The following is a 24,583-nucleotide window of genomic DNA, read 5'->3' on the forward strand; positions in this document are numbered from 1 at the left end:
AGTCCTTGCTTACAGACAGCCCCCCAATCTGAAGCAAATACTCACCAGCAACCACACACCACACAACAGAACCACTAACCCAGGAACCTATCCTTGCAACAAAGCCCGTTGCCAACTCTGTCCACATATCTATTCAGGGGATACCATCATAGGGCCTAATCACATCAGCCACACTATCAGAGGCTCCTTCACCTGCGCATCTACCAATGTGATATATGCCATCATGTGCCAGCAATGCCCCTCTGCCATGTACATTGGCCAAACTGGACAGTCTCTACGTAAAAGAATGAATGGACACAAATCAGACGTCAAGAATTATAACATTCAAAAACCAGTTGGAGAACACTTCAATCTCTCTGGTCACTCGATCACAGACCTAAGAGTGGCTATACTTCAACAAAAAAGCTTCAAAAACCAGACTCCAACGAGAGACTGCTGAATTGGAATTAATTTGCAAACTGGATACAATTAACTTAGGCTTGAATAGAGACTGGGAATGGATGAGTCATTACACAAAGTAAAACTATTTCCCCATGGGTTTCAGAGTAGCAGCCGTGTTAGTCTGTATTCGCAAAAAGAAAAGGAGTACTTGTGGCACCTTAGAGACTAACAAATTTATTAGAGCATAAGCTTTCGTGAGCTACAGCTCACTTCATCGGATGCATTTGGTGGAAAAAACAGAGGAGAGATTTATATACACACACACAGAGAACATGAAACAATGGGTTTATCATACACACTGTAAGGAGAGTGATCACTTAAGATAAGCCATCACCAGCAGCAGGGGGGGGAAAGGAGGAAAACCTTTCATGGTGACAAGCAAGGCATCCGATGAAGTGAGCTGTAGCTCACGAAAGCTTATGCTCTAATAAATTTGTTAGTCTCTAAGGTGCCACAAGTACTCCTTTTCTATTTCCCCATGGTATTTCTCCCTCCCACCCCACCCCCCACTGTTCCTCTGATATTCTTGTTAACTGCTGGAATTAGCCTACCTGCTTGTCACCATGAAAGGTTTTCCTCCTTCCCCCCCCTGCTGTTGGTGATGGCTTATCTTAAGTGATCACTCTCCTTACAGTGTGTATGATAAACCCATTGTTTCATGTTCTCTGTGTGTGTGTGTGTGTGTATATAAATCTCTCCTCTGTTTTTTCCACCAAATGCATCCGATGAAGTGAGCTGTAGCTCACGAAAGCTTATGCTCTAATAAATTTGTTAGTCTCTAAGGTGCCACAAGTACTCCTTTTCACTGATCATTGATATTCTTGCATTACCTATATATGAATTGTGATGCTGGCATACCAGGTGCCAGCTCATGCCAGGGTTTTTAGCCTCACTGAACACTGACAAATGCATAACTAGAAACCAGTCTGGCTCACCTATGTGTTAGTATTGTATAAAAGGTATTAAATTTATAAGTGTTTACCTTTATGAAATTCTTGTGAGTCGCTGCATGCGTTAATCTCAACTGCAATATCTGTACCCCATGTTATAAGGTAGTATTTATGCGTTTGCTCTGAAACAGTTAAACCTTCCTCCCCATGTGCCCCCCCACACCCCCAAAGTCAGGAGAGAAGTAGTATTACCAAGTGTAAAATACTAGTTTCCTCACAAGAGGTGTCCTCTCCTGCCCAGCAAAAGTAAGCCCATAGACACTAGACAAACCATTGTGGAAATCAGAAGACAAAAGACTTAATTGCTCTCCCAGCTATGCTTATAAGAAGCACCTGGGATCTTTTTTAGGTTATGCTTCTAAGAAGCACAACCCCACACCCATGAAGAGTAGACATGCAGGTGAACTTGTTCCATAACCTTTGCATGCTCAAGGGCAAAGATTTCTAAGCGTAAACAATGGATCTCCAGCTGCTTAACCTGGGTTAGCCCCTAAGGACATGGAGCTTTTGTATTGCAGCAGCTTCCATCACCTTTTGAAACCTCATGTGTGTGCGCACGCGCGTTTACTTGCTTTAACCTTATAAATAACTTTTTTTGAAGTTGATAAGTCTTGTGTTAATTTATTATAGGATTGGCTACAAGCATTGTCCCCGATATAGGATTGCAGGCGCAATGGACTTGGGGTAAGTGACTGATCTTTCAGGACTGGGACTAACCTGAATATTGTTGCAACTTTTGGTGTACAGGACCATCCATCATGAAGGCAAGCTTTGGGTGGCAAGATAGATCAGAGAACCCAAGGCAACTGTGACTCCATGCCAAGGCTGTCTCAGTGCTTGGAGTTTACACTCAGTTGATGAAATCTAAGTCTGGAGCTCACAACCAGTTTGGAGTTTGTGCCCTGCTGCTTCACAGTCTGCCCTGAGGATGATACACTTTGACATGTTAATCCCCAGAGAACTGTGCAGAAGTGCTGGAAATATGTGACTAAAATAGGTGTTCACCAGGCATGTGAGGGGTAGATCAACGGGTTTTCTCCAGACGAAGGAAAGAGGCCAACACCTTAAACCAGGTGTGGCCAAATTCAGGACTATTCATTTGTATCCCAGGTTGCAGGAAAAGATCATTCACATTGTAAAAGTCACCAGTGGTGAAGGAACCAGTCTGGTGTCTACAGCCAGCAGGGGAAGGGATTCTCTCTGTGGACACCCTTCAGAAGAATACATTTCAAGGACTTCATGGACTATGACTAGAAGGGGAGAGAAACCTTAAGTTATCCTTGAACTGAAGAGATAAAAGAACCATATACTTTGAGCTCTCTGAAGGATCCTGGCCAGAGAGTCTGGTCAGCCTTGCTGGGAAAGAGACTTGGTGAGAACACTCCTTTGAACCAACTAGTTCGTTAAATCAGGTGTTGGCCTTAGAAGTGTATTGTTACTTTTGTTTGCTTGTAACCCTTTCTACCTTTATTCCTTATACTTGGTAATACTTAAGCCTATGTATTTTTATTTAATCAACCTGGTTTTACTTTTATTTAAACCAGTTTAGTCAGTGCTTTGATTAAAAGAGTGTTTTAATCCCAGTTAAAGGAAAAAGCTGCTGGGTACTGTCCCTTTAAGGGAACAGCAAACTTAACTCTGCATGTGTTCAGTAAGAGGGCTGGACACTACAGGGCAGTGGGTACTGGGGAAATTTGGGACTGGGAGAGTGTTGGTCACTCTGCAAAGAGTAACTAGGCCCGTGGAAGCCAGGGTGAGGCCAATATGCTGTGAGCTCTGAAGCAAGGCTGCATAGTGCAGAGACATCCAGGGTTGCAGGGCAGGCAGTAACAATCCCTTACTGGCCTGGGTTAAACCCTAAAGTATGAATTATATGAATAATGAAAACGGTTACATTAGATAAATATATAAAGGGTATAAAAACCTTGTGCATCCAGGGCACAAGACTAACTGGCTAGGAAGAAAAGCCTGCAGGTTATTCCATAATTCTGATTATGGGGTTCCTTGCATCTTCCTCTGAAGTAACTGGTATTAGCTACTATCAGAGACAGAATACTGGACTGGTTGGATCAATGTTGCAACCCCTCTGTTCCTATATTGGGACATATCCACCCTAGATTTCTTATTGTGTTTGATTGTATCGGAGAGACATGTGAAAGTCAGTGGGGGGGGTCATGTAAGCAGGAGCCCCATACTCAGCACTTTGAAATGCACCCTAGCAATTAGCTACACAAGGAGTTATTAAAAAGCATCTGCAAAGTGGATTAGAAATTCATCCCTAAAAAAATTGGCATGAAGAGCTATGTATATTACAAAAACATGAAAAGCAACACATTTTATTTTTGCAACCCACACAATTTGTCTCTCACATTCCAAAGGCTGGAAACAGGAGCTGTCCTACAGTTTAAGATTGCAGTTTGCAGTCAGCTCGCCAAAAGAATCTGTTAGAAAGCTGTTGAAGCAAAAACAAATATTGTTTTATTGCTGCTGTAGCTTCCATCAGACTTGAGCCATGATCCCCTCTCTACCATCTCTCTTCCTGCCCAACACTTACAGAAGGTGCATTGCTCAACGCTGAAGGACTACAGCAAAGGCCCAGGCTCTGGGAACAGGTTCCAGGACAGCCTGAAAAAGCACTGGATAGCAGGGAGTTTTAGCAAAGGCCTCAGCTCTAGGATGCCGGTGCAGGACAGTTCAGTGATCATGGCCAGGATAGGGAAGGAATTGAAGGAAGGATGTTTTGGTGCATACGGCACTGGGATTCTGGTAATCTGGGTTCATTCCCAGCTCTGCCATAGACTCCTTGTGTGACCACAGGCAAGTCACATCTCCAGGCCTCAGTTCATATTTAAAATTGGGACAATGGCTTTCTTTGCTCCAACTCTTGGTCTTGTCAGGCAGCAAGCTCATCAGGGCAAGGCTTGTCTTTTACTACATGATGTACAGCACCGAGCACAATGGGGCCCAGACCTGAGCTGAAGACCGTAGCAGCTGTCCTAATAGCAGCATCTCCAGCTCCCCGCTGACATAGGTGCCAGCATCACAAACTCAACACGACCACAACTGAGACTCATTGGCCCCCGTTGCTGGCCACTTCAGTAGACAGGCCAAGGACTGAACAGGCTAGTGGGCTCCTTTCTTACCAATAGAAGGGTCCATTTTCCAAGGAAGGGTTGAGACACAGCAGTGACCCTGCTGGGTTTCTGTCTCCAGGGCTGTCAGCCCTGCCTGTTCTAACACATTTCCATTCGCTTTTGCCAGATGGACTCCGCTCCACCCCTCATTACCATGAAGCTCATAGGAAATGGTTTAAATTGAAACAAGCCAAGCCATGCCTTTGAGCCCTGGCAGAAAAGGGTATTTGAATATGCAAATATTTCATGAGAAGGAGGAAAACTTGTAGAGCACCTTGTAAACAATGCCCATTAATGCTGTGCAAAATAAAATAAATAAAACAAAACAGGCCCAGATTTATGCTCCTGAAAGCAGGTCCCTCACTACCTTATTCAAGTACAAGCATGATTTAAGAAAAGGCTTGAGAGGTTGCTGCTGCAAAAACAAACCCAGTCATACAGGATCACCAGGGCAGGTTGAACTGCCATAGCTGAGCAGCACCGTTCGATCGGATATTAAGAGAAACAGCCATATTTACAACGAAGCCAGGCTGAGGTAAATGCAAGGTAGATGGAGGTGAGAGCTTGGGGACAGCAGCCTTCTGATAGCAGGACTTAATATCGAGTCATAATGTCCCCAATAAATATCAGGCTAAATGGTTACACAGCACTGCAAGCCCGTGCCAGTGCCACTAACGTGCAATGCCTTTCCACAGCCGTGTCATACCACGGTGCAAGGGTACACTGTTGTGTCACTGGGCTTTGGGCTCATGGCTCTGGGACATTAGTGTCCCAGTACAGCCATGCTTTGCTGCTCATTTCAAGGTCTCTATACACCCTCAATCCAGCCTTGAGACCTGGCCTTCAATCTTACAAGGCCATGATGCCAGCTGGCCTGTCTTCTCCCAGCCCAAGCACTGCCCCAGCACCAGCTGCTTTCTCTCCCCAGCCCTCTGGGCATAGCCTGTCTGCTTCAGCTGTGTTAGAGGGTTCCCTCTGCTCAGCAAGGGTCATGTGACCTATTGCTATTGCTGCAGCCTCACAGTGCACAACAGGCAGGGGTCAAACAGTCCCCTGGCAACTCTGCCTAATGCCAAACCAGGTGGATGAAACCCTCAAACAGCTGAGTTGAACTCCTTACTCTCGCCCTCTTGTTTCGGGGCTTCCCAGGATCTTTACATCAGAGGTACCCTCAGCTGGAAATGCACAGCATTGATGGCCCTTGCCTCTATCTCACACCTGTGGCCGAAAAAGAGAGAGACTAGGAATTAGTGACTTCTGCCAAGTCCATTCTGGTAAAAGAATAGCACTGGGCCCAATCTGCAGGTCCTCACATGCACTTCAATCCCAACTCCCACCCATTTCCATGAGACTTACTTCAGTACGCACAGGGTAACAGCTTCGGAGCTGGCCCATTGTAATGGCTATGAGACAGTCATCCCTGCACTGCACAGACTGCGGGACTCAGTTCACTGTTGGTTTAGGCCAGAGCTGCCCCAATTCGTGCCCCGGCTTCAGCGATCCCTATAGGACTTTGCAGGGATGCAGAATCACCAGGGCATAGATCTGCCTTGACCCTGCCCCCTCCCACCCATCTCTCCTCCAGTCTGCCAGCGCCCTACCTCAGCCCTGGAATGATTCCCAGGGCAGTAGTGCAGGGCTCCCCCTGCCAAAGGTGTTCCTTATAGGGGATTTAAGGCAGATTTAAGGCTCCTTCCTTTGCACAAACAGGCTGCAGAGTAACAATGAATTGGGCACATCCATGGAAACTAAAAAAAAGTGTATGGAAATCAACAGTATGGAAACAATCAATGCCCCACAACTATCTCCCTTTCCTTCCATGCATCCACCATCCTGACATTAGTCCTCACTCATCTCCACAGTATCTTAGCAGCTTGCTAGGCGATAGGTGAGATCCAAGATCTTACTGCAAATCTGGGGGAGAATATCACCTTTCAGAGGTCAGACAGTGCAACCTTTGACTCCGGCTTGACTAGGAGTTGTTCACAGTAGATTCTAGTTATATTCCAACCAGCCACAATGTGCAAGATTTTTTTTTTTAAGAAATTAAATGGTTACTGCAAAACACCTATTATTCAAACAGCCCAGCTGCCCACACACTGCTGCATCCATCCATCCAATGAATGCAGAAGATAACAGCATACAAAGCAAAAATCATTTGGCAAAAGACACATGGGACCTCACTCGCATCCTTTAGAGCAGCAGTATGGGCTTGGCCAATGATTTCTAAAAACAGGGGAACCATCCTGCAGTTCTTACTCAGCCAAACCTCCCACTGAAGCCCATGGGAGATCTGCTGGAATAAAGAGTTGACCCAGTATCATTATGTTGTCAACCTTGGTAAGATACGACCTTGCTACAGTTCATAAGGGAAGCAAGGTAGTCTGATGGGAGACCTTGCAAAGAAGATGCTGGAGGCGTCACCTTTTCTCTGCATTAGTACCGAACCAGCATCTCAGCATGACAATGTCTTTGGGCTGAAGTGTCAAATCAAGGTTCCAGCCTGCATGGTTGTTATACAGCAAAGGAGAGCATTCTAATCTAGGGCACCGCAAGCCAGGAAGATGGTCCTTTCCTAAGCCAAGACAGCGAAAGAATCCCAGCTAGCCCAGGACTATCCTGTCATCAGGACCAGACAGCCAGGCACCCTAAGGTGCAACAGGCACCTACAATACAGCTGTGCAATTAGTGCATTAGCAGACTTCAGGGAGACACCCAGTTATTTTTAAAGCCATGAAAAAAAATTCAAACCAACCAACTTAAGATAATATAAAAAACCCCAATCAGCCCCTGCTCCTGCCTCCTCATGCTGCCTCTCACTCATCTGAGGCTGGGGAGTTAAGCTATTGGCTCCGCAGCATTGTGCTACTCACCAGAACATTTAGAGGGTTACGGAGGCTCCTCTTAAGTGCTTTTTAAACATTCACCATGGTACTTCCAGAGCTGACCCCACGAGCCCCACACACTGCTGACATTTCATCTTCCTCTCTCCCTCTGCCCCCAACTGGCCTGCAGTCTCTCCGCTCCAAGCAGCAGTGGCTGCACTACAGTTAGCTCCTGAACACCAGCAGGGACGAGCCTTTTCCAGCTGCACTATGAGAATTACACCACATTGGGTTGGCAATTCATATCTCTGCCCCCTTATGAAATGCCCTTGTTCTTGTGGCAACCAAAGGGAGATATGGTATCACTACCTTATAGACACTGGAGAAGAACCTGCTGGTGCTCCGGGCAATGCAGGAGCTATTGCTTTGTGCATTGATCCCATTGGCACAATACACCCTATTCTTGCCCAGTGTGACCCCACTTCCTGCTAGATGCACTGAGTGAGCATAAGCTACTGGCCTGGCTTCCCAGCCCAGAAAGGACTGACACCACGCCCAGAGTCTGCTCCAGCTCCTTCTCTTTCTCAGGGCTTCACCTTTATGACTTCACAATATAACAATTCAGCATCCGTTCCAGTTATAAACCCATTCATTGCCCAAGCCTGGGCCTTCTGCTTGGGCCTACCTGTTCCCTGCAGGGTCCTCTCTACCAGCCACTCACATGAGTGCCAGGCCTGCCACTGGAGCCAACCTACTTCCTATAGCTCCCCATCCCAACAGTGTCCTCTTGCTGATCAGTCACAGGTCAGGTGGGGCCCAGCTCCCTTTAAAGGGCCAGCCAACCGGTGACAATGAGTCTCTCACCATGCTCCTGCCAGCTATCTGCAGAGACCTCCCTGGCTGTCTTTGAAATGAAATATTCAGAGAACCCAGCAGTAGAGGAGGAAGGGGTGGGATGGAGGAATCCAATCCCTGAGAGCATCTCTCTTGCATGAGATAGCAAGATTCCCATGGACTTCAAGGAGACCAGGATCTGCCCCGTTGTCTACAGTAAGGGTCTGATCCTAAAAGGGGCTGAGCTCCTGCAGCTGCCATTGGCTCCACTGGAAGCTGTAGACACTCAACACATCAGGTAGAGAACCAGGAGGAAGCTATCGCAGGGCCCTTGATTCTTAGGTGCCTTGTAGCCACAGCTGCCCCAGGGCATTCTGGGACCCCACAGCATCTCTCCCACAGTGCTCAGCAGCAACAGAAGATGCAGGTTAATTGCCAGTGCAAGACGCAACATTGTGAGACGGGGCCAGACGAACCAGTGAAGCTGCGACACTTGCAGCTTTGGACCTGAGGGTTTGAGCCATTAGGAGAAAGCAGCACAACTGCAGTGCATGGCCTGGCCTGGGAGCCAGATGTAGGGGTAGGGCCTTGGACTGACTCCCTGTAAGTGGTCACAGAGAAGGGAGCTGCTCATTCGACTTGGACCTGTCAGAGTCAGATCCTCCTTACAACAGTTCCTTGGGGGGTGATGAATGCAAGACCAACTTACAGCAGAGGACAACAGTAGGTGCTCAAAGCAACTTGATGTAAGGGGATTGTTGCCCCCTTACTAACATTCAGTGGGGGTGTTTTGGTTGGCTAGTTCCCAGTACTAAAAGGGGAAGGGTCTATGGGAAACCAGGACCCTGAGACTGATAGTCCCCAGGCACAATGGGAAGAGGCCAATGGTCCAGTTCAGCCTAAATGACAGGGTGAGCAGGCTAATCAGGGAGTCAGGAGGCCAAGGAGGCCCTGTCCTCCATGTGAGCTGGATTTGCCTGGGTCAGACAGAGTGGGGCTGAGCTAAGGAGAAAACAGGGGCCCAAGCTAAGCTGGGGAGCAGAGCTGTGCCAGAGCCAGAAGGGCCAGAAAAGCAACCTAGAGAGCAGACCCTGTCCTGGGAGCAGAGCTGCAGCCCCAAAGCTAGAGGCACAGCCCGGAGAGAGCAGACTTGCCCTGGGAGCAGAGCTGCAGCAACCAGAGCCAGAGGGGCCAGAGAAGCAGCCCAGGGAGCTGGAGGCAGAGCATCAGCAGCAGTGCAGATAGAGTGGTGGAGCTGGGGCTGGAGCAGTTCGGAGCTGGGTGCGGGGAGCAGCTGGGGACCCTGGGCAGTTGGCCCAACACAGGAAGATGCCTCAGCCAAGAGGCTTTGCAGGCCAGGCTTGGATCATAACCCTGACAGGGCGGGGGCGACACTGGGAAGAAGGGTCCTACCACTTAGAGCCTGAGAGCATGTGGCCGCCCCCAGAGCGAGTGTCCAACCCACAGCATCCCTGCAGCACAGCCAGGGCCAGAGAAGGCGGCCAGGGACTTGCAAGGAACAGACTGAACTGCCTGGACATTCCAGAGACACTGTTTGTGATGTTCCCTGCCACAGAGCGGGGTGATGTGTTTCCTTTAACCTTTCCCATTTTTCCTTCTTTTTAAAATTGATTGTTGATTAAATAACTTGCATTTGCTTTAACTTGTATGTAATGGTCAGTGGGTCAGAGAAGTGTCCAGTGCAGAGAGAGTACCCTGGAGTGGGGACACCCTAGCCCCTGTCCTAGGTGACCACAGCAGGGTTGGGGGTTGAGCCCCCCAGGAATCTTGGGCCCAGGCTTGTTGGGGTTACGAGGACTCTGCCAGACAGGAGTGGAAGGGGAGTCCTCAAGGGCAGGGAGGCCACTGGGTAAAGGAAGTGGGAGCAAGGACTTTGATCCTTTCGCTAGCCCCTTCACCGGGGTAGTGCAGAAGCCAGGAAAGTTCCCCACAATAGCGGGACTATTCCCCTGCTTACATTGAGATAAGAGAAGGGCAAGACAAGCCCAGAGCCAACCTGCCCATGTGGTCAGGGAGCAACACAGCAGAGTGGTTCAGGGACTAGCCTCGGGTAAGGAGACCTGGCATCTTTTCCTGGTTCTACCACGGACCCTGGGAAGGTCACTTCACCTCTGTGCCTCAATTCCCCTCCCACGTTTTGGGGCAGGGTACTTTTGTTTGTACAGCATCTAGTACAGTGGGGCCTCCCATTGAATTTGGGACCTCTGGGTGCTACCATAATATAAATAATAAATACATGGAAGTTTGGGTTTACTGGATTCCAGAGATGCTGCCCAGCCATGAATATAGCCTGGAGTCTTCCCAAATTTCAGAGAAGGGATGTGGTTCTGTATTCTTGGTTTGAGCCCATATCTAGTCTGCAAGCTGCTTGAGGCAGGCCAAGTTCCACTCCTTTAGTCTTATCCTGCACTAGCCCATGCACTCACTCTACCCACCGCCTCTGATGTCAACCAGAAAATGCCCTTTTATTATGGTGGGCCCTGCAGCATGGAACTCCCCCTCCTCCAATCCGTCCCTCCCCCTTAAAACCACCACCACCACCACCTCACACCCCTCTCTCCAGCCTGCTTTTGGAACAGCACAAGCTGTCCCTCTATTTATCACCTTCCCTGCCAGCCCCTCTGTTGCACTGTGTGTATTTTTACACACACACACACGAGATGTGGGTATTTGACAAGGATATTGTATTAGGTGTTATTCCCTTGCTGTTGTATTAATGACAGAACTATTGTTCGCCATGTCAGTCGGTACAGTGCTGAGCACCCTATCCATGCTACTAAAATAGTGTCTCATTCCACACCCCTGCACCTTGCCTGGGCATTGAGAGCAGAGTGCCAAATGGAGGCAATGCACCCCAGTTGGATTGGAGAATGTTTTGCACTGGTGTAGAAAGTGCAGGAGACCAAAGAATCAGGACTATCTAGGTGTTATGAATTTATCCTCACAGGCCAACTCCCACTGGACTGTTAGCTCTGAAGGTCACATGGGGGATTGAACTTTCTGCTAGTGTAAACTGCCACAGTCTCATTGGCTTTAGTCACTTTGGAAGAGAATCAAGATAAACTAAATTAAAGCCACATGAATTCTGAATGAGTGCCCATGCAGGGGTTTAATGAAGCTTAACTAACTTGCTTTAAATTCACAGTTTTGGTTAATCTGGATTAGCTTTCCCGAGCATCCCCGTGTAGACAAGTCCCATGTTTTGTTCCAGAAGGGTACAGCCTCATGGGCACTTGGAAGTAGCACTTGAGAGAATAACCCAGTGGGGTTGCTTAGCCCAAAGGATGACGTAGCAGGCAGTAGAACCTTTCACTACCAAGCTGCTGAGCACGTGCTTAGTAACCAAAAATTGGCACAACTCTTTTTTTCAGTGAACTGTGGGAATGAGTTCAGTGCTCAAAGCCCAGCTCTTCCTGGCATGTGCCATGGTCAGGCGTCACTATACTATGCACTCACTGGTGACCTTGTGGCACACTCAGAAGCCATGGTCTGAACAAGTGGTGGTGCAGGATACTTGGGAACAGTCCCTCCAGGAAAAAAGGAAGCACATTGGCAGGGGACAGCTGTGGGGAGGGAAGCTCATCCAGCTGATGCCTGCATTGCAGCTATGCTCTGTGGATAGACAGAGGATTTCAGTCTCCATAGCAGTCCATCCATCAGCCCAGGAAGACAAAACTTAGCAGGGACGAGCTGTATGACTGGGGGACCTATTTCCATTCTCTGGACATTGCCCCTATCTCTGAGCAACATCCATTGACTCCTGGGATGCCTTCACAGAGTTATGGGCATTGTCTGGATTCTCTGCTTGGTGCCCGCATTCAGCTCCCTTGTTTTACACCTTCAACCACACTCCCACTTGTCTTAGCACTTGTTATCCTCTAGGCATAGAGGATTCCTGGCTCTGTGGCCCCTCCCCTATTTGAGGTGGACTTTTTAACCTGGTGGGCCTCTGCCCACCCTTCCAGGAGTTCAAATAGACCATAAGTCCAGGAGGAAGAAGCTGGACAGGGGGATGGAAGCAGCAAGTTCAACTGGGCAGTTTTTTTCCTTTGGGCAGTTCTTTTCATCCTGACAGAATTCATCTGGGGGGCTTTCACTGACTCCCTGAACTCCTTCCTAGGAGGGTGGACGCTGTCTGGGGTTCTGTGCTTGGTGTCACCTGCAATCTGCTTTTTTACATTCTTCAACCCCTATAATCAGCTAAGCTCTACCTTCTGGGGTCCCTCCCTCATTTGAGGGGCTGGGGTCTTCCATTGCTTTGGTCTGCCTATCACCCCAGAATTTAAATAGACCCGAACTAAATTCACACATGCATTCACAGTAAAACAAGATCACACTTTATTCATTTAGAAGGATAAACTCAATTAGCAGAACTCATTGGTTTCTAAAACTAATTTGTTTTCCACTGAAATCTTCCTTGGACATGGGTCTCTGAATGGGTCATTTGTTTCACTGCTAGCTCTGCTAGGTGAGGAGATTATGTCAGTGCGATTATACTTATGCCATGGGGTATTTATGCCCACTGCTAGATAAATTGCAAGGTGATGCAAGTCACATTTATCCCTAAAGGCACCTAAATGAATGCTGCCTACTGCAGCTTCGCTATACTGAAGGAATGATAATGGCTCATATACGCACTATGGCTCAGAGATGCTCAGCGTGATGGATGCTGCCTCAAGAGTGACAGTTGCTTAGGCAACCATTTAAAAGGATACCTCACCCTCCACTCCGATTGGCTTAGAGAATGGATGAGGTTCGTCTGCTTGTGCCAGTCCGCAACATGCTTATTGGTAAAAGTTCAGCATTACATGGTCCATTGTATTTTTATGGATAATTTGTTTTTTAATTGCTCTGGTGGCAGGGGAGGGGATTGTGTGGGAGGGGACTGTTAAGTGTTACAGGCAAACAAGGAATTCGGAGTCAGAATTCCTGGGTTCTACAGCTGGTTGCAGGAGCGAGTATAGTCTAGTGATAATAGGTGAGGAGTCAGGCCTCCTGAATTCACTCCTAATGCTAGGAGGGAAGACTGCCTAGTGGTCACCACGAGAACTATAGTCAGGACTTCTGGGTTTTATTCCTGTCCCTGCCAATAGCTCACTGTTTGGCTGTGATCCTGCCAGCTCCCCAGTGCCAGGTGGCAAAAGGCTCCCTGCTACGTAACAGTAAAGCTCAGCTGGCCAGCTCAATACCCCTCATGCACTGTTGTCATGATATTCATTTGAAAGGTGTCTTGTAATATATGCTGTGGAATGGAGACTAGTGTGGTAGTGGTTTCCAAATGATCTATTACAAGCCATTAATATCACTGAAATGCATCAGGATGCTGTATGCGAAATTATGGACTGCTCTGGTGTTAGGTTTTGGAGCCTGTAAACAAAGGAGGCAAAACAGGTTTTTTCCTTCCAGATAGAGGCCAACACCTCAGGCTCAATTGCAACCAAGAACAGGGACAGTGAGCTATTCATTTGCATCCAAAGTTGCAGGAAAATCATGCGCATTGTGAATCACAGAAGACTGCAAAGTTAACATGGCATTGGCTGACTCCCCCCCCACACACACACCCACACCCCGTCCTCCAGGAGGGCTTGCTGAATTTGAAGACAAAGGTAAATGTTGGGGGATTTATCAGCCCTTTAGATCAGTGAAAGATAAGTCATCTTGCTAAACAGGCTGGAGAATGCTGACAGTGTAAAACTATGGTAGGAAAGGTGCATCTTGCTAGAATTTGCTTTTAGACACTAAACCCTGTTCTTTGTGTTTTGCTGGTAACCCTTTCCTATCCTTCACTCTTGCTTGAAACTACTTTAATCTACAGGTCTTGGTTAATAACCTTCCTATTTTTCCTACCAACCGTCTCAGTGCTGTGTATTAAGGTGAGGTGTTTCACTCCAGCTGAGCTAATAAGATGTTGGGTTCACTGGCTCTTCGGAGGCAGCAAACTGAATGTGCAGTAAGATGGACTGCACAGTGCAGGGGAGAGAGTTTTGGAGAGATTCTGGACTGGAAGCGTTGCTGGGGACACCTTGCAAGAAGTAACTGGATTGATGGAAGCCAGGGTGAGACCACTGTGCTGGGAGCAGACTGCTGGGTCAGGCCTCTGAGCCAAAGCTGCACATCACAGAGGCACCCAGGCTTACAGGGCAGGCAGTGAGCCCCACAGGTCTGGAGGAACCCCCACAAGTCACATCGGCTTTAGGCCATTCACTTTTCCTGTCCATTGCCTCAGTTGTCCTGCCTGTAAAATGGGGGGGGGGGGGAAGATCAGACTTCCCTATCTTCTCGGAAGAGGCTGCTATGGCTTTTCATTAATGTTTGTAAATCATTAGAGAGCTACAGATCATGGGGCATGAATATATAAATGTCAAAGATTAGCCAGAACTGACATGCCAGCCCAGAATTCCTCAGCCTTTGGGAAAGCTCCAATCTAGAGCCACATCTGAATACCATAGCGTGACTCAGCACCATTGCATAGGAACCATCTCCGACACCCTGAAAGGCTGAGGCAGAGTCCATTGGCCATAACCCCCGTGAAGAGCCAATGCGAAGCCCATGGAGAACCAGCTGTTCACTATAGCAGCATGGTAAATGTCCCCTTAGTAATTTTACTTTGGAGCCAGAGTTAGAGATAAAGCCAAATGCTGCCAAGCTTTGGGGTGCTAGCTACCCCAATCCAGACCCAGGTTATATGGCTGGATCAGAAAGCAGCTCTGAAGTAAACGAGAGCTGAGGGAGCCTTTACCAGGACTTGTGGCACCTTAGAGACTAACAAATTTATTGGAGCATAAGCTTTCGTGAGCTGCAGCTCACTTCATCGGATGCATTTGGTGGAAAAAACAGAGGAGAGATTTATACACACACACACACACACACACACACACACACACACACACACAGAGAACATGAAACAATGGGTTTATCATACACACTGTAAGGAGAGTGATCACTTAAGATAAGCCATCACCAGCAGCAGGGGGGGGAAAGGAGGAAAACCTTTCATGGTGACAAGCAAGGTAGGCTAATTCCAGCAGTTAACAAGAATATCAGAGGAACGGGGGGGGGGGGGGAAAAACCATGGGGAAATAGAAAAGGAGTACTTGTGGCACCTTAGAGACTAACAAATTTATTAGAGCATAAGCTTAAATTTGTTAGTCTCTAAGGTGCAACAAGTACTCCTTTTCTTTTTGCAAATACAGACTAACACGGCTGCTACTCTGAAACCTGTCATCATAGGGAAATAGTTTTACTTTGTCTGGGAATGGATGAGTCATTACACAAAGTAAAACTATTTCCCCATGGTATTTCTCCCCCCCCCCCACTGTTCCTCTGATATTCTTGTTAACTGCTGGAATTAGCCTACCTTGCTTGTCACCATGAAAGGTTTTCCTCCTCCCCCCTCCCCGCTGCTGGTGATGGCTTATCTTAAGTGATCACTCTCCTTACAGTGTGTATGATAAACCCATTGTTTCATGTTCTCTGTGCGTGTGTATATAAATCTCCCCTCTGTTTTTTCCACCAAATGCATCCGATGAAGTGAACTGTAGCTCACGAAAGCTTATGCTCTAATAAATTTGTTAGTCTCTAAGGTGCCACAAGTACTCCTTTTCTTTTTGCGAATACATTTAGAGAGCACCATACAGACAGAGTCAGTTCTGAGAGAGCCTGCCTAAACCACCTCCTGCACATTTATTGCCTGTCTCCACGGCAAGGGCTGGCTAGATACAACCTTACTTAGCACATGAGATTCAGCAGGATCACAGCCCAGGCATGTAAACCCTAGACAGAGAGAACTATATGGAGTAAAAAAATACTCACAAGCTAAATGGGCAGGAAAGATGCAACCCACAGCAATCAGATGCAAGACACTCACTTAGGGTGGCTGTTGCTATCCTTCTCCCATTTAAAGGGCCAACCAGCACAAGAGCATATTGGGAGGGGTTCCTACAAGAAAGTGAAGTCAGAGCTGAGGATAGGGGAGGCAGGCAAAGAGGAAACAGCTAGGGGATTGAGTTCCTACATGTGTGAAGGCCAGTGCTCTGCATAGGAAGTGTCCCCCAGCAGTGGCTCTCAACCTTCCCAGACAACTGTACCCCTTTCAGGAGTCTGATTTGTCTTGCATACCCCTAGATTTGACCTCACTTAAAAACTGCTTGCTTACAAAAATCAGACATAATACAGAAGTGTCACAGCACACTATTACTGAAAAATTGCCGATTTTCTCATTTTTACCATATAAAAAGAAAATAAATCAATTGGAATATAAATTCTTGCATTTCTGTGTAAAGGATAGAGCCATATAAACAAGTCATGGTCTGTATGACTTGTTAAGTTTGCTACAACTTGGTTACTGCTTTCTATGTAGCCTGTTGTAAAACTAGGCAAATATCTAGAGGAGTTAACACACCCCCTGGAAGGCCTCTGTGTATCCCCAGGGTACTCTGGTTGAACACCACTGGTATAGGGCTTGCTTTATGAGGCAAGTCTGCCTCTCTGTTTCTGTGACACAGTGATCCACTTACCGCTTGTCTGATGCGGTCTCATGATCGCTCTGGTGATTAGCTTTCGAGGTCAACGCCCTGTTCCGCAGTGGGCACGCTGTCACGCCATCCTTCTGTCACTGGTCGTCTGCCTTTCTCTCACTCCAGGAACCACAGCAGCCTCCTAAGATCTCAGTCCTCTGGCCAGGTCACTCAGGGTGCCCCCTCCCAGCCCAGGTATAGTCCTTCACAGTCTCTGTTACTCCCACAACAACCCAGACAGGCTTCCAGTTCACTGCCCCACCAGTATCACTTCCCCAGTGGCAAGGAGAGAAACCCAGACCTGCTTTCTATGCCAGGTTCTAACCCAGGGACCCTATAACATGCAGTTGTCTACTCAGTCCCCAAACTTGTTGCCTACTCCCCAGCACTTCCTCCTCTCTAGGGTTTGCCAACCACTCTATTTCCTCCTCCCCATGAGTAACTGGGGCTACTTAGCACTACAGCCCCCAAACACCCCTCCCTTTCCCCAAGAAATGGCTGCAGTTTACCTCCCTACAGCCCCTTGGCTGTGCGCCACTTCCTGGCTTTATAGAAGCCCTGCCTGTTCCCACACAGGGGAGCTTCCCCTAATTAGGGCTTTCCTCTCAGCCTTCAGCCTACTAGAATAATTGGGCCAGCTGGCCTCCATTAAACCCTCCAAACACCCCATCACATTGTCCCCTTTGATGTCTTGTTTCCACAATAAAAATCTGGGGCTATATCCTCTTGCGGGACAACACCCCTGAAGCTCATGGAGTCACTGCAGCAGGGAGTTTGGCCCTGTGTTGTTGGGATGATATCAATTACTCCTGGCACTTCTTTGGTGCCACCACCTTACAGGTCCCTCTGTGTTGAAGTATCTCTTGTGCCCCATGGGCCCTGGAACAATGGAGGAAGTCTGTGTTTATTTGGAGCATAACCTTACAGTGTTACAATGAGATGGTGTTGCAACTTCATAGTGTGATGTCCCATTACCTTGTTACTTAGTAACAAGGTTCACATGGATGGCAAGTCTGAGCAACAGACTTGACTCACAGGCAGCCCCTACGTCATCAGAATACATCCCTGACAGTAATCTCTGCATCCCCTTTGAGCAGCAGCTCTTTGTTCAGGGAGGCCTCCTTAGAAAAATAACTGGGGATAAGGGACAGAGCCTGGCCTCTAGGCCACCAGTTTGAGTCTAAACCAGCTCCAGCCACTTGACAGCTGGCCAGTGGCTTATGTGAAATGAGCTGTGGGGTCTCTGTCCTGTTCCTGGTGGATGAGTATCCCCAGCATGGAAACCACCATCCCAAACAGCCTCCTTGGTTTCAGACTCAGCTGAGGCCAAGGCCTGGCCAGCCACCATGAGGAACAATGGCCCTTTGGGTCAGGGGGTGGAGTGTGTTAGTTGTGGGGTAGCGGGGAGAGTTTACTCCTGCTCTGTGGATAAACAGCCACACATGGGTCCACCTCATTTTTCACCAACACTCCCCAGCTGATAAAAGACATAGTGTGACAAACTGGTAGAAGAGCAAACGCTTAGAAGAATAAATGAGTTTTGGCCCCTCCTGGATCCCTCTGCCATGTTCCCCCTCCTACCACAGCTCCCTCCAGCCAGGACAGTGGCAACCCTGGAAATGCCTTCGCCATTCATACTCTACACACTGAGCACCATCTCCCTGTAGGTCCTCCTTAGTAACAAAGGAGAGACTTCCCCTTTCAAGGGCCAGCTTCCCTTCCCCAGTTTGACTGTCTGCTCATCGTTTCACTCCATTCATAAGCAGGTTTCACTCTGGAAGCTGTTCCCATCATCTCTAGCTCTGTTCTATTAGCTCTTCAATCTATATGTTGATTCACCTCCATGTATTAGGCTCACAAGGAGTTTGTTGAAGAAACCTTTAAACCCAGAGCAGGGGAGGGGAACTGTTGACTCAGAGAATCCCAGCAGGCCAGCAAAGTTGGGCTTTAAAAATCTGAGGGACTATGGAGGTGTCCTACATTCTTCCTCCTTAAAATAATCCTTAGGTAGTATGGTGTCACCTAAGTGCTTCTGTTTTACTGCATTTTAATGGCCGCAGGAGTCCAGTGGTCTCCCTGCCCCAGGTGATTATAAAAGGAAAACTGCCATTTACTCTCTGATAAGTACCATGCAGCCTAATGCTTCTTCTGATCAGAGGATGGAGTCTTGACAGGGAGGTGTCTAGGTCCCCACCCGGTGCTCGGGTTGGGCCCAGTGGTCAGCAGAAGGGAGCCGCGGCTGAGTCCCGGCACAGTGCCCTCGGGAAGCAGGAGAACGATGGGCCTTGTCAATGTGGGAACCTTGCACTGGCTTAACTTGAATCCACTCCGCAAACAGTGAGGTTAATCCAATGCAAAGCCCGGTGAGGACACTCTGATTCTGGTTCCCAACTGATTCAAGCTTAACTGAGATAAACCCCTCTTATACTGAAACCAGAGCGTCCACATGGGGGGCAGGGGTTGCACCAGATTAACTACATTGGTTTCAGTTCACTGCTTAGCGCTTAATCTGAATACTTAACCCCAGTGTCACTGTGGCTTTAACCCCAGGGGCTCAGGCTGGTGCAGTGTTATTGTTCACACCACCTCCTCCTGTGCTCAGGAGTCCTCTCTCCAATCATGCGTGCTCTGGGACAGCCTCCCAGGCTGCAGAGTCAGCCGTCGGGCCCACATTCCGGCTCTCTGGGCTCCCGCTGGCTGGCAGGCACGTTCCATGTTGGCTTTGATGGGGATCTCCTCCCCGCGTCCCTGGCCTTGGCCTCGGAGCCCCCGCATTAGTTCCACCTGACAGCTCCCAGCACCTGGAGCTTGCCGAGCTGACGACTGAGCAGAGCCAGGCAGATTCAGAGGCTCCTGGTGCTGCTGCTGCCGTAGAGTCACCTCCAACACAACATGTCTCTGGCCTCCGAGGGGCCCCGGGAGGCAGGTGCAGGGACTGGAGAGAGAGGCGCTTGGAACAATCAAGACTGCAGCCACAGTGCAGCCAAATTCAGCTGGGAAACCAAGTGAGGAAGAGAGGAAGCCCACAGAAGAGGAGAGAGGCAGAGAAGTGCATCCAAACCTGCAGAGCTTCAGGGGACGGCTCATTCCCAAGAGGGGATGGCTTGGTGGCCTAAGCATCAGGCCACAAGTAGCTCTCTTCCCTCCCTGCACTGCCAAATTCCAGCCCCAGAGCCCTGCATCCTCCTGGGGTCAGTAAACCAGGATCCCCAGTCAGCTTACTATGTGAGGCTCTGAGACAAATTCATGTCCCAGGCAGGCCCTGTGGACCCCACCCTTAGGGTGACCAGACAGGAAATGTGAAAAATCAGGATGGGGGTGGGGGGTAATAGGAGCCTAAATAAGAAAAAGACCCCAAAATTGGGACTGTCCCTATAAAATCAGGACATCTGGTCACCCTACCCGCCCTCTCCCTTTCCTCAGGGGCCCTAATTCAGCAAACCACTGAAATGTGTTTGAGTCCATCCCTACCCAGCAAAGCACTTCTGTGCAGGCTGAAAGTTAAGCAGGTTCTCCCATCCCATTGAAGTCAATAGGGCTTAAAGTTTAACACATGCTGAAGTGCAGGAGGCCTGTGCCATGCATCGCAGTGCCCAGTGCTGTGTCCTGCCTTCTTCTCCCCCCCGCCACCTCCCCACCCATATGCATCATTTCTCCCTAGAACTCAGCCCACAGCAGAGAAAGTTTTGCAGAGGAGCAGATCAGGGTGACGTGAGAATGAGCCAGAGCCACATTGCAAGGACATGGCACTGCCTTACATGTGTGTCAGTGCTGACTACAGAATCTCCTCCTCAGCTTAATCACCTCCAATTAGCGCCTCTAGTGAGTGTGTACAAATCCTCTCTCCTATTGTCCATCCCTCGCTCCTCCCACCCCCATCTGCAGTTCTCTTTCTGACGCACTCGTCCCCCCCCCTTCCCACAGCCCTGCCCTCTTCCCGTGAGCCAGGTGTTTGCACCATCCCAGCGCTGTGACTCAGGGCCACCTTACCTTGCCCGTGGGCTCGGGAACACTCATCACTCAGCTCAGCCTCCTTTCTCCCCATCTGCTCAGAGCAGCAGAGCTCTTTGTCACATGTACCGGGGCTCAGGGAGGGGAGGGGAGAAGAAGGATGGGGTAAGTGGGCTGTCAGCAATCAAAAAATCTCATTTCCTCATGTTGATGCACAGAGAAGAACAGACACCTCTTGCTGAGGCCATTGAGTGACATGCTGTTCTGTTCCCCTCCAGCAGTGAGTAGCAGAGCTTTTGTTTCCCTCAGTGGAGAGGGGTTGCTGGCACTGCCTTCTGCAGGAGAACGCGATGCCTTTGAGGTCAGGCTCACGCTGGCTCTGACTCTCGGGGTTAAGAAGGACAACGGTCATGGAGGGCGAGATTCCAGATGATGCATCGCTCGCTCTGTGCCAGCACTTCTGCACAGCAAGCAAGGTGTCCCTGGAGTAGCTGCCCCTTCTGCTCCTGGCCAAGGGGAATAAACTCCTTTACCTGTCCCCTCCTTGGAGCTTTGCATGGTGCTGCCAACTCTACGGCCCAGCTGAGTAGGCCACAGATTTTCTTCCCTTTGGAGAACACTGCTGCTGGGGCGGATAGTGTGTGCATGAAAGGAGGGTCCTGTTCCCTGCAAATCTGGTTTTTGAACTCCAGTAGAAGCCCCTCCACTCTGCTCACAGAACGAACAGGGAATTTCCACTGGGAGGGGCCAAGAAGCAGCAGCATCTTTCGAGGTTGAGGACAAAATCCTGCCCTGAGCAGTGGAAGCATTAAGGTGGGAGAGGGGACCAGAGCACAATAGGACCCCAAGCATAGGTCAGCCTAATATTCCCAGCCCCTTGTAATAACCCTTAGCTCATACATAACAAATTTTCATTCATAGATCTCACCGCATTTTGCAAAGGAGGAAAGAATCACCTCCATTTTACAGATGGGGAAACTGAGGCACTGGGCAGGGAAGGGACTTGACCGTGTTCACCCTGCAGTAGATCTCAGGAACTGAATCCAGATCTCCTGAGTCCTAATCCAGTGCTGTAAGCACTAGGTGAAGTGACTTACTCAAGGGCACACAGTGAGCCAGTGGCAGAGTCAGGAACAGAGCCCAGGAGTCCTGCCACCCAGCTCTAATCACTAGGCTAGAGGTTCTCAAATTGCAATCATTATAGGCCAAAGTCACTAGGGGCAAAAGCAGGTGCAACTTCCTTGACTCTCATGGAGAAGTGTCCAGTTATAACAGACCTTGGCTGCTTCTCAGACTGGGTGTCCAGCACGATTGCCACTGAGCCACCGGGCTGGCAAACTCCTGGTCCTTCCTGAGTGCTGGGTGGGCACCTTTCACCAGCATCCTGTGGCTCTGTGCCATAATCGCTGGGATGCACTCATTTGCTGCTCCTGTACCCATTGCTTTATTCCTCCTTGGACAAGAGCAAGACTGTCAAATTCCCCTTCTCCTAGGTTCTTAATTAAATGAGGATCAATTACACCACCACCACCACCATTGAATTATTAAAGGGAACTTTTTTTGTCAAGAGGTGGGGGACAGAGCATGAGTGGCCATGAGTGTGCAAGTATGTACACGTTTGTGTATTAGTACATATGTGTATATGAGCATGCATGCACACGTGTGTGTGATTGCTTGCGTGTGTCTCTGCAGGTGTGCATGTGAACACCTGTGTGCATTCGTGTGTGTGTCAGTGAGTGGTAGAGCAGGGAGAGAGTCAATTCAGGCCAATCTCTGGTGCTCACTGATCCCTGTGAAGCAGCAAACCTACAGAAACACACCTCCTGACTGGGTACCATGGAAACACCATTCCTTCGAAAATATTCAAAACACTTTTTTTTTAAAGCAACTAATTGAGGAGTGAAGGGGTTGACACCAGCCAGAATGTATTCCCTGTGAGCCAGCTGGCGGAGAAGCAGGGGAGGCTGGGTATTTGCGATGGGCACCAGAGCTGCCTGGACAGGGACATCCTGGGGTTTGCTTTGTGTTTTGAGGAGGAAAAGGAAGATCTTTGCTGGATCAAAGTGTGCGCAAGTGACAGAGAGAGGGGGAGAGTAAATGAAATACATGGCAGGGGACGGCAAGGGACAGGGAGCCATGGGCAGGGTACTGAGACAGGCACAGATCTGAAACTCCTGAAGCTCCTCTTGACTCCACTTGGAGCTGCATGTGCTCACTTCTTCATTTCTCCCTCAGCACAGTCAGAGCTCACCCCATCTGGGCTGCCTGTCCATACCTACCGTCCTACCTGTTGACCCCTCAGCAGTCTGCAACACGGCCCCCTGCTGCCCAGCAACCACCACCCCCAGAGTCCTATGGGGAGAGAGGAGGGAAGGGTGCAGCGCCATATTTCGGCCCCATCACGCTGCAGTGGGACAGTGAAGGAACGGGAACTGAAGGGAGCTGAGGAATCCCAGGGGAACGTGGTGTATCCCTGCCCTTACACTAAGTCACTTGGCATCGCCACTAGCCAAGCTGCCTCGCCGGGCGCCAGCAGCGCGTCTCGTGCTCCCACGCCCACACAGCAGATGGCAGCCTCTCGCCGGGTGATCGTGTTTATTTTTTGGTGGTTATTTTTATTAATTTCCCTCCCCTAGGCTCCGGCGAGAGGAGGACATTGTTGTGATTGGACCAGCTGGGGCGGGAATTCAGCCTGGCAGCACAGAAAGGGGAGGAGACAATGGCCGGTCATCTCTCTCCCCCTCAGCCCCAAACCTGTACCACAGCAGCCACCCCCACCTACGTCAAAATGGGGCCGTGAGATGCTGTGTCCTCTCGACTCCCGCTGCAACAAAGGAACAGGGAGGGTGCTCCCCTCTTAGTCCTTATCCTCGATTTTTCATTGATTTGGGCATCTTCGTTTGGGGAGGGGGGGCAACTTGGGACACCTCCACAGGGCCTGATTGCCCACAACACTAATGAAAGCCAACAGGAGCTCAGCTGTTTCTGAAAATCCTTTGAGGTGCTTCAATTTGGGCTCTCAAAACTGCACTCCCCCCCCCACACACACACCCCACCATCAGTGGTCCCCTTTGGGAAATACTGGCCATGCCTTGTTGTTTGCTCTGCATGCACACTCCACCAACCCTGCCATGAAGGGACACCTGCTCCAAGAGGACTGCAGTCCCTGGACTGTGAGCTGAAAGACACCATAGTCCCCACGCTGATCCCTGGGCTCCCCACACATTGCTCCACCAATAGCCCTATACTCTGCTACTCAATCCTGGGACATTCGTTTCCTTGGCTCAGGTCTCCTGTCTCCAGTCTAAATTCACAGGCAGATCTGCTGGCAGGCTGGAGACGACAAGAGGGGGGACAGTTCAATGCCTCCTCCAGTGACCTCTCTCAGCACTGGAGCCCTGGGGCAAGCAAGCCAAGCAGCTGTAAGTTCAGGTTGTTTTCCTGCTCTGGGTGCACTAGATGGGGGGAAAAAGTCACAAAGGAGCTGCAGCACCTCCATGTGCTTAACCTACCACATTGGTTAATGGGGCTCCAAAGGGTAAAACAATCTAGGCCATTTATTTCTCACAAACTACCTCACCGTGGAGTGTCACTCCCAGCCGTCCTGTGACACAGCTCAGAACCCAGGAGGAGAGTGACTGAAATCCAGCACCGCCTGAGGGCTGTTTAGGCCCATGAGCTTGCGGGGCGGGGGGGTGGGGGAGGCTCAGTCAAATTCCCCATGGACAGATGACATCACACAACCAACCGGTATTGATTGGCTTCACCGGGGTTAGTGCCAGTTGGAGACCAAGGAATGACTGATGACCTTTCACCCTGCATGCCAGCTATCTGCCTATCAACCAACCAATCTCCATGCATGCCAGCTGTCTATCTACCTACCTTTCACCATGCATGCCATCACTCTATCT

General features: G+C 49.3%; 1 long non-coding RNA gene across 1 annotated transcript in view; it reads right to left on the minus strand.

The window, feature by feature from the left end:
* LOC119846700 overlaps window positions 1–24,583 on the minus strand; it is an 81,408-nt gene that overhangs the window by 39,575 nt on the left and 17,250 nt on the right. The window contains exons 2-3 of the long non-coding RNA XR_005289951.2: window positions 22,834–22,843; window positions 16,722–17,230 (exon numbers count right to left, since the gene is read on the minus strand). This is a non-coding gene — a long non-coding RNA (uncharacterized LOC119846700). The remainder of the gene's footprint in view (window positions 1–16,721; window positions 17,231–22,833; window positions 22,844–24,583) is intronic.

The sequence above is a fragment of the Dermochelys coriacea genome, chromosome 22 (assembly GCF_009764565.3).
Source record: "Dermochelys coriacea isolate rDerCor1 chromosome 22, rDerCor1.pri.v4, whole genome shotgun sequence".
In the NCBI taxonomy this organism is placed as follows: domain Eukaryota; kingdom Metazoa; phylum Chordata; order Testudines; family Dermochelyidae; genus Dermochelys; species Dermochelys coriacea.